Source organism: Cicer arietinum, chromosome 3 (genome assembly GCF_000331145.2).
Source record: "Cicer arietinum cultivar CDC Frontier isolate Library 1 chromosome 3, Cicar.CDCFrontier_v2.0, whole genome shotgun sequence".
Lineage (NCBI taxonomy): Eukaryota > Viridiplantae > Streptophyta > Magnoliopsida > Fabales > Fabaceae > Cicer > Cicer arietinum.
The window spans coordinates 14383700-14390328 of record NC_021162.2 but is presented as its reverse complement, the minus strand read 5'-3'; positions in this window follow the sequence as shown (position 1 = coordinate 14390328).

Genomic DNA, 6629 nt, shown 5'->3' with positions numbered 1-6629 from the left:
GTCGACAAAAATTGACCAAATTTTGTATTTTCGTACCAAACGATTGCTAGTGTTTGAATCTGACGCGGAACCCGAAACATTGTTATATATTAACAAGAAGAATGATATAAGAGTCGCTGGGTCCTCGATTTCGTCTGGACTCTTCGGGCGATATTCGCACCACACTGAAAAAATGGACCAAAATCCGTATTTTCGAACAAGACGATGTCTAGTGTTTGAAATCTGACGCATAACACGAAACACTGTTGTATATTTAGGAGAAGAATGCTGTAAGGATCTCTCGGTCCTCGATTTTATCTGCACTGTTCGGGCGATTTTCGTACCACCGACAAAAATTGACCGAAATTTGTATTTTCAGACCAGACGAGGGCTGGTGTTTGAAATTTGAAGCGGAACCCAATACACAGTTATAAATTTTGGAGAAGAATGCTATAAGGGTCTCCCGGTCGTCGATATCATCTGGACTTTTCGGGCAATTTTCATACCACTCAACTAAAATAGACCGAAATCCGTATTTTCGAACAAGACGATGGCTAGTGTTTGAAATCTGACACGGGACCCGAAACGCAGTTGTAAATTTAGGGAAAAATGCCATAAGTCTTCTGGTCCTCGATTTCATCTGGATATTTTAGGCAATTTTCGTGCCACCCGACTAAAATGGACCTATATACTTTTTTGGAACAAGATGATCGTTAGTGTTTGAAATCTGACGCGGAACCTGAAACACATTTATAAATTTAGAAGAAGAATGCTATAAAGGTCTCTCGGTCCTCGATTTTATCTGGACTTTTCGTGCGATTTTTGTACCCCTCGACAAAAATGGACCAACATCTGTATTTTCTGACCATAAGATGGCAAGTGTTTGTAATTTGACGCGTAACCCGAAACATTGTTATATATTTATGAGATGAATGCTATAAGGGTCTCCCGGTCCTCGATTTCATCTAGACTTTTAGGGCGATTTTCGTACCACATAACAAAAATGGTCCGAAATCAATATTTTCGAACAAGACAATGGATAGTGTTTGAAATCTGACGCGGAACCCGAAACATAATTACAAATTTAGGAGAAAAACGCTATAAGAGTCTCCTGGTCCTGGATTTCATATGCACATTTCAGGCGATTTTCGTACCTATCGACTAAAATGGACCGAAATATGTATTTTTGGACCAGACAATGGCTAGTGATTGAAATCTAACGCGGAACTTGAAAAACGGTTATATATTAAGGAGAAGAATGCTATAAGGGTTTCCTGGTCCTCGATTTCATTTGGACTCTTGGATCGATTTTCGTAACACCCGACAAATAAGGACTGATATCTGTGTTTTCGGACCACAAGAGGGTTAGTGTTTGAAATTAGATGCGGAACCTGAAATACTATTATATATTTAGGAGAAGAATGCTATAAGGGTCTTCCGGTCCTCGATTTCATCTGAACTTTTCGAACGATTTTCATACAGCTAGAATATAATGGATTGAAATCCGTATTTTCGTACCACACGATGGCTAGTATTTCAAATTGGACATGAAACCCGAAATACAGTTATAAAATTAAAACAAGAATGCTATAAGGGTCTCTCGGTCGTCGATTTCTTCTGGACTTTTCGGGTGATTTTCGTGCCCCTTGACAAAAATGGACCAAAATATATATTTTTGGACTAGACGATGGCTAGTGTTTGAAATCTGACCCAGAATCCAAAACATTGTTATATATTTTAGAGAAGAATGCAATAAGGGTCTCCCGATCCTCGATTTCATCTGGTATTTTCGGGTGATTTTCGTACCTCCCGAATAAAATGGACCGAAATCCGTATTTTTGAACAAGACAATTGCTAGTGTTTGAAATCTGAGGCGGAACCCGATACTCAGTTATAAATTTAAAAGAAGAATGCTATAAGGGTCATCTGGTCCTCGATTTCAAGTGGTCTTTTCGAGCGATTTTCGTAACAACGACAAAAATCGACCGAAATCCGTATTTCGAACAAGACGATGGCTAGTGTTTGAAATCTGGCGCGAAACCCGAAACAAAATTAAAATTTTGGAGGAGAATGCTATAAGGGTCTCTCGGTCCTCGATTTTATATGGACTTTTCAAGCGATTTTCGTACCCCTCGACAAAAATGGTCTAAAATATGTATTTTCGGAAAAGAATGCTATAAGGGTCCCTCGGTCTAGCGCATAAATTGTCTAGCGCATAACTTGGAACACATTTATAAATTTTGGAGTAGAATGCTATAAGGGTCTCTCGGTCCTCGATTTCATCTGGACTTTTCGGGAGATTTTCAAACGATCCAACTAAAATGGACCGAAATGCGTATTTTGCAAAAAGACAATCGCTAGTGTTTGAAATCTGACGCGGAACCCTAAACACAGTTATAAATTTTGGAGAATAATGATATAAGGGTCTCTCGGTCCTAGATTTCATCTGGACTTTTCAGGTGACTTTCGTACCACCCGCCTAAAATGGACCGAAATCCGTATTTTTGAACCACACGATTGTTAGTCTTTGAAATCTGACGCGGAACTCGAAACACAGTTATAAATTCGGGTTATGCGTTAGATTTCAAACACTAGCCATCGTCTGGTCTGAAACCATGAATTTCGGTCCACTTTTGTCGGGTGTTACGAAAATCGCTCGAAAAGACCAGATGAAATCAAGGACCAGGAGACCCTTATAGCATTCTTCTCCTAAATTTATAACTGAGATTCGGTTTCCCCATCAGATTTCAAACATTAGCAATCATCTTTTTCGAAAATACGGATTTCGGTCCGTTTTTTGTCGGGTGGTATGAAAATCACACAAAAAGTTCAGATGAAATCCAGGACCGGGAGACCATGATGGCATAATTCTCCAATATTTATTACTAGTTTTTAGGTTCTGCGCCAGATTTCAAACCCTTGCCATTGTTTAGTCCAAAAATATAGATTTCAGCCTTTTTTTGTCGATGTGTATGAAAATCGCATGAAAAGAATATATGAAATCGAGGACCTAGAGACCCTTATAGCATTCTTCTCCTAAATTTATAACTGCGTTCCGAGTTCCGTTTCGGATTTCAAACACTAGCCATTTTTTTGTTCAAAAATACGAATTTTGGTCAATTTTAGTCGGGTGGTACGAAAATCACCCGAAAATATTAGATGAAATCGAGGTCCGGGAGACATTTATATCTTACTTCTCCTAAATATATAACAGTGTTACGAATTCTGGGTCAGATTTCAAACACTAGCCATCATCTGGTCCGAAAATATAGATTTTTGTCCATTTTTGTCGAGGGGTATGAAAATCGTCGGAATTGTCTAGATGAAATAGACGACCGAGAGACCCTTATAACATTCTTCTTCTAAGTTTATAACTGTATTTCGGGTTCCATGTTAAATTTCAAACACTAGCCATCGTCTGGTCCGAAAATACGGATTTCAATCCATTTTAGTCTAGTTGTATGAAAATCGCCCAAAAAGACTAGATGAAATCGAGGACAGGGAGACCCTTATTGCATTCTTCTCGAACATTGATAAATGTGTTTCAGGTTCAGCGTCAAATTTCGAACACTAGCCCTCGTCTGGTCCAGAAATATTGATTTCGGTCCATTTTTGTCGGGTGGTATGAAAATCACCTGAAAAGTCTAGATCAAATCGAGAACCGGAGACCCTTATAGAATTCTTCTCCAAAATTTATTATTTTGTGTCGTGTTCCGTGTCAAATTTCAAACAGTAGCCTTGGTTTGTTCCACTAATATTGATTTTGGTCCATTTTTGTCGGGTGGTATGAAAATCGAGGACATGGAAACCCTTATAGTATTCTTCTCCAAAATTTATAGCTTTGTTTCGGGTTCCACAGCCAATTTCAAACACTAGCTATCGTCTAGTCCGAAAATACAGATTTTGGTCCATTTTTGTCGAGGGGTACGAAAATTGCCCGAAAAGTCCAGATAAAATCGAGGAGAAGAAGATTCTTATAGCATTATTCTCCTAAATTTATAACTGAGTTTCGGGTTATGCGTGAGATTTCAAAGACTAGCCATCATCAGGTTTGGAAATACGAATTTCAGTCCATATTTTTCGGGTGGTACAGAAATTGCCTAAAAAGTCGATATGAAATCGAGGACCGGGAGACCCTTATAGCATTCTTCTCCAAAAATTATAACTGTGTTTTGGGTTCCGCGTCAAAATTTATAACTGTGTTTAGGAGAAGAATGATATAAGAGTCTCCTGGTCCTCGATTTCCTCTGGACATTTCGGGAGATTTTCGTTCCACTAGACAAAAATTGACCGAAATCTGTATTTTGGGACCAAACGATGGCTAGTGTTTGAAATTTGACGTGGAACCCAAAACACAGTTATAAATTTCGGAGAAGAATGCTATAAGGGTCTCCCGGTCCTCGATTTCATCTGTACTATTCGGGCGAGTTTCGTACCCCTAGATAAAAATTGACCAAAATATGTATTTTCGGACTAGACGATGGCTAGTGTTTGAAATCTGAAGCGGAACCTGAAACACTGTTATATATTAAGGAGAAGAATGCTATAAGGGTTTCCGGTCCTCGATTTCATTTGTACTTTTAGATCGATTTTCGTAACACCTGCAAAAATGGGCTGAATCTTGTATTTTAGGACCAGAGCAGAGCTAGTGTTTGAAATTTGACGCGGAACCTGAAATACTGTTATAAATTTAGGAGCAGAATGCTATAAGGGTTTCCCGGTCCTCGATTTCATCTGGACTTTTCGGGCGATTTTCGTACCACCTGACAAAAATGGAAAGAAATCTGTATTTTCGAACAAGACGATGACTAGTGTTTGAAATCTGACGCTGTGAAGATATTATTAGGACTTTTGTATCAAAAATAGTGGTATTAAATGGAATCTGAAACACATTTATAAATTTAGGAGAAGAATTCTATAAGGGTCTCCCGATTCTCGATTTCATTTGGACTTTTCGTGCGATTTTTATACCACTAGACTTAAATGGATTGAAATCCGTATTTTCGGACCAGACGATGGCTAGTGTTTGAAATTTGACATGGAACGTGAAATACAGTAATAAATTTAGAAGAAGAATGCTATCAAGGTCTCTGGGTCGGCGATTTCATCTGGAATTTTCGGGTAATTTTCGTACCCCTCGACAAAAATGGACCAAAATCTATATTTTCCAACCAGAAGATGGCTAGTGTTTGAAATCTGACCTGTAACTTGAAACCCTGTTATATATTTAGGAGAACAATGCTATAAGGGTCTCCCGGTTCTCGATTCATTTGGTATTTTTGGGTGATTTTCGTACCACTCGACTAAAATGGACCCAAATTTGTATTTTTGAACAAAACAATTGCTAATATTTGAAATCTGACACGGAACTCGGAACACAATTATAAATTTAGGAGAAGAATGCTATAAGGGTTTCTCGGTCCTCGATTTCATCTGGACTTTTCACGCGATTTTCTTACCCCTCGACAAAAAAGGACTGAAATCTGTATTTTCGGACTAAACGATGGCAAGTGTTTGAAATCTGGCGCAAAACTTAAAAACCATTAATAAATTTTGGAGAATAATGCTATAAGTGTCTCTCGGTCTTCGATTTCATCTTGATTTTTCGGGTGATTTTCGTAACACCCCACAAAAAATGGACCGAAATCCGTTTTTTTGAAATTTGAGGCAATACCCGAAACTCAGTTATAAGTTTAGGATAAGAATGTTATAACGGACTCCTGGTCCTCGATTTCATCTGGTCTTTCCAGTCGATTTTTGTATCACCCGACAAAAATGGACGAAATTCTTATTTTCGGACCAAACGATGGCTAGTGTTTGAAATTTGGCACGAAACCCGAAACACAATTATAAATTTTGGAGAAGAATGCTATTAGTGTCTCTCGGTCCTCGATTTCATCTGTATTTTCGGAACAGACTTGGGTAAGTGTTAGAAGTCTAGCGCGGAACTCGAAACACAGTTATAAATTTTGGAGAAGAATGCTATAAGGGTCTCTCAGTCCTCGATTTCATTTGGTCTTTTCGGGCGATTTTCGTACGATCCAACTAAAATGGACCGAAATCCGTTTTTTCGAAAAAGACTATGGCTAGTGTTTGAAATCTGACGCGAAACCCGAAACACAATTATAAATTTAGAAGAAGAATGCTATAAGGGTCACCCGGTCCTAGATTTCATCTAGACTTTTCGGGCGATTTTCGTACCACCTGACTAAAATGAACCGAAATCCGTATTTTCGGAATAAACGATGGCTAGTGTTTGAAATATGACGCGGAATCTGAAGCACAGTTACAAATTTTGGAGAAGAATGCTATAAGGGTCTCTCGTACACATGACAAAAATAGATCGAAATTCATATTTTCGAATAAGCAATGGATAGTGTTTGAAATCTGACGCAGAACCCGAATCACATTTATAAATTTATGAGAAGAATGCTATAAGAGTCTTCTGGTCCTCGATTTGATCTAGACTTTTCGGGGTATTTTCGTACAAGACGATGGCTAGTGTGTGAAATCTGGCGGGGAACCCAAAACATAGTTATAAATTTATAACAAGAATTCTATAATGGTCTCCCGGTCCTCGATTTCATTTGGACTTTTCAAGCGATTTTCGTACCCATCGACGATAATGGACCAACATCTATATTTTCAGA